This window comes from Myodes glareolus, chromosome 4 (genome assembly GCF_982192425.1).
Source record: "Myodes glareolus chromosome 4, mMyoGla1.1, whole genome shotgun sequence".
Classification (NCBI taxonomy): domain Eukaryota; kingdom Metazoa; phylum Chordata; class Mammalia; order Rodentia; family Cricetidae; genus Myodes; species Myodes glareolus.
In genome coordinates, this window is record NC_142029.1 from 30593018 (window position 1) to 30596927 (window position 3910).

At 45.2% G+C, this 3910-nt stretch overlaps 2 long non-coding RNA genes across 3 annotated transcripts; one reads left to right on the plus strand and one right to left on the minus strand.

Annotated features, from left to right (window-relative positions):
- Positions 1–350: 350 nt before the first annotated feature.
- LOC146894595 (uncharacterized) lies at positions 351–3477 on the minus strand. 2 transcript variants are annotated; one of them, XR_015001781.2, is made up of 3 exons: positions 3379–3477; positions 1619–1838; positions 351–724 (listed from the first exon to the last, which is right to left on the minus strand). It is a non-coding gene; the product is annotated as an uncharacterized LOC146894595 (long non-coding RNA). The 2 variants fall into 2 exon arrangements; XR_015001780.2 differs by having other exon boundaries at positions 1604–1838.
- On the plus strand, positions 1239–2192 carry LOC146894594 (uncharacterized). The gene is made up of 2 exons (XR_015001782.2): positions 1239–1329; positions 1724–2192. It is a non-coding gene; the product is annotated as an uncharacterized LOC146894594 (long non-coding RNA).
- Positions 3478–3910: the final 433 nt, after the last annotated feature.

A 3910-nucleotide genomic window follows, 5' to 3' on the forward strand; every position in this document is an offset into this window, starting at 1 on the left:
TCTCTGCTTGGTTTTGCTGTGGAATATAATTTTAAGACGTGTTACATTTGTTTATACTCTGAAACATTTTTTTAATGATGCAAAGATGTGTTGCATTCTTTTATGTTGCATTTGTTTAACTCTGTGAAGTTGTGTTACTTTGCCTGTCTAAAACACCTGATAGTCTACTAAAGAGCTGAATGGCGAATAGCAAAGCAGGAGAAAGGATAGGTGGGGCTGGCAGCCAGAGAGAATAAATAAGAGAAAAGGAGAGAAAGAGAGAAGAGGGAGGAGCACCAGGGGCCAATCACCCAGTTACACTAGTGAGCCTCAGAGTAAGAGAGAAAGTAGGATTACAGAAGCAAAAAAAAAAAAAAAAAAAAAAAAAAAAAAAGCCCAGAGCAAAGGTATTATTTTAAGATAAGAAAAGCTGCTAGAAAGGAGCCAAGCTAAGGCCAGATGTTTATAAGTAAGAAAAGTCTTCTTATGCAATTATTTAGGAGCTGAGTGGCAGTGGCAGGCCCCTCAAAGAGCAAAGAACAAAGAGCCATAGTGCTAAGAATAAAAACAACAACATTCTGGCGTTCCAACATGGGGCTAGGGTAAAAGAAAATCCAACAACAGGGCTCTCATGGGGAATTTGACACCTCGCTCCCTTCCTGGATGGTCGGCCTCTTGGCAGCAGAGACAGGGTTCATTGCCAACACTCTTCTCTGATTTCTTCTCATCCATTTTCTTCCTGTGCCTAGAAAGTAAGGTGGTGTGTCAGGAGAATGAGGCATAGGGAGAGGGCATCTTATAAAAGCAGGCAAGTTGGTGGGAGGACTGGAGACCCCTCCCCACCAGGGTCATGAAAGGGACAGAGCATGGATCTCCAAATGCAGAGAAGTCAGGTGCTACGCTAGTGACCCGTCATTCTCTTCTCCATGACTGCCCCTGGAGCATCTAGCCTTTCCCAGATCTCTGACCCATCTCCATGCTCTGGAACGTTCTCTTTCTTAATCAGCTGCCTCTAATTCTATCATATGTGCCCCTACCCAATCCTTCATTCCCAGGACCCAAGAACCTGGGAATCTCAGTAGGTGCCCTCCAGACTCCAACCTACACCTCCATAGCAGGGCAGGAGGGAAACAGAAAAGGAGGTAAGAAAGAAGGAAATAGGGGGATATTGTGCCAGATATTGAGAGCAAAGGATAATATGTAGTTTCTGCTGAAGTGGTTCATCAATTAAGATCACTAACTGCTTGAGTTCCATTCTCAGCACCCACACAGCAGCTCACAGCCATTTGTAACACCAGCTCCAAGGGATCTGACGCCATCTTCTGGCCTCCCCAGGGAACTGCACCACAGGTGAGTGTACACACACACACACACACACACACACACACATTAAAAACTAAATAAGAAAGGTAATATACAGTCAAATTAAACTCTAGACCAGACATGACCTCCCCAAGGACAGTCCACCAGCAACTCAGTCTTAGCATGGTGCTGCCAGGGCAGGGTGGGAATGGTATCTTCTGGGGAAAAGGTCGAGAGGGTTTGTGTTAATCGCTTCTTTTACTGTTATTGAAAAGTACCTTGCAACAGCTACTTAAGAAAGATAAGGTTCATTTTGGCTCACAGTTTAAGGGCATACAGCTCATTGTGGTGGCCGGAGTCTGAGATGGCTCATCACATGTGTCCAGTGTCATGAAGGACAGCAATGAATGCTGGTGCTCAGCTCGGTCTCCTTTTTGCTCAGTCTGGTTCTGCAACCGTAGAATGGTGTCCTCTACCTTCAAGATGTGTTTCTCAACTCCGTCAATCCTACCTGGAAGCATTTCACAGACATGCGCAGGAGTCTGTTTCCAGGGTGACTAGAAAACACAGTCAGCAATGAAGAGGAGTCATCACAGAATGTGAGCGGACCAGCACCCTGCTTTCAAACTCCTCAGGGGATTCAGAGATACAGGTTCCTCTGCACGTGCACCTGCTCACACATCATCTGTGCACCGGAGCATTCTTAGGAGGGACAAAGGTCTTCAGGAATTAAAACCAACTCATGGAGATTTTGGAAAACGAATCTAAGACCAAACAAATGTTTCTTGTGGCCCTAAGTGTTTCATAAACTCCTCTCGACTCTGGGAAATTATATCTTGGGTCAGACACTCCTGGTGTCTGTGACTGTTAATTAATCCAAGTCTAAGAGAAATAAACATCGAGGCACACTGTGTTCTGAGTACTACCCAGTCCACTGCACCCTATGGTGCACTAATCAACTATTCTTCCTAAAACTAAATAAACGACTATTGGATATTTATTTAAGAGGCAAAATTTTAGATAAAAGGAAAGTCTGATTTCAGACCAGATTCATGTTCAAATACCAATTATGCAATTCTAGGTGTTATATTTATGTAACTGGACCAGTATAATAGCACATGCCTATAATTCGAGCTAGTTAAAAATCTGAGACAGGAGGATCACAAATTTGAGAACTGCCTAGCTATATAGCAAGTTGAAGGCCAAACCAGACAAGTTACCAAGATCTGCCTCAAAATATAAAATTATAAAAATAAAGAGTCGTAGATACATCTCAGTAGTACAGCACTCAATTAGCACCAGACCCATCTCCACCCTCTGGCTCCACAAATAATCATCTCATGAATTAAATAATAAAAGGAGTCGAAGTTGGCTCAGTGGTTAAGAGCACTCATTGCTCTTGCAGAGGAGCTGGGATTTGGTTCCTAGCATCCACATGGCAGTTCACAATCTTTCGAAGCTCCAGTTCCAGAGATTCAAGCCCTTTTCTGCCCGTTGCTGGTATTGTACACACGGTGCACATAGATGCAAGTAAAACACTACCAGAAACAAATCTAAAAGATGGTTTTAAAAGTTCTCTCTCCTTCCCCCTTCTCTTTACTCCTCTCTCCTCTCCAGCTGGCCCTTCTCCCTTCCTCATCACCTCCTCCTCTCTGGCTTCTCCCCTTCCTTCCCTCTTTGTTCCTCCCATGCCTTTTCTTTGAGATAAACTCTCATTACATCGCCCAGGCTGGCCTTGAACTCAAGGGTCTGCCTTAGCCTCCTGAGTACTCAGGTCATAGGCCTGTGCCACCTTATCCAGCTCATAGAGATCTTTTTCAATAAAGAGCCTCCATGAAGGAGGGAGAAGGCTTGATTAATGCCACCCACCCAGGAGGCAGGGTACAGTCATATGTAATAACATGTCCCGCTCAGAAACACACTGGGGACTTTTCAAAGGGAGCTCAGGGTGAAACCACAAGCCAGCCCGGCCCAAGGAAGCAGATTAACCCTGGGAGCTGGAGGAAGAGGACTGGCCTAGAGAAGCACGGACCGTGACTCTGCTCATCATGGGTTAATTAGCAAACACAGATAGGAGGGCAGACGTCCACACCTTACCGTGATGGCCTTGGACAGAGGGCAGGGCTGAGTCCTGGGCGACAGCCTGGGCATTGCAGATGCCTGATGAATGTGGCAGGATATTATTTCACACAGGATGACACCTGGGCTGAAGGGGGAAGTCCTTCTGTGTACGTGCTGCTTTCACTGGGTGATGAATAAAGCTGTTTCAGCCAATGGCTTAGAGCAAAACCAGATGGGAAATCCAAACAGAAATAGAGAGAGAGCAGGTGGAGTCATGGAGATGCCATGTAGCTGCTGAAGGAGAAGGACACCAGAACCTTACCAGTAGGTTACAGCCTTGTGGCAATACATAGGTGAAAAGAAATGGGTTAATTTAAGATGTAAGAGTTAGTTAATAAGAAGCCCGAGCTAATAGGTGGAGCATTGTTGTAATTAATATAGTCTCTGTGTGATTATTTGGGCCTGGGCAACCGGGAAATAAGCATGGGCTCATTTACAACTGGCTAACTGTAGTACTGTCACCTTGAGAACTGGTCTCTGCTGAGACATGGTTGCCCCCACCCGAAAA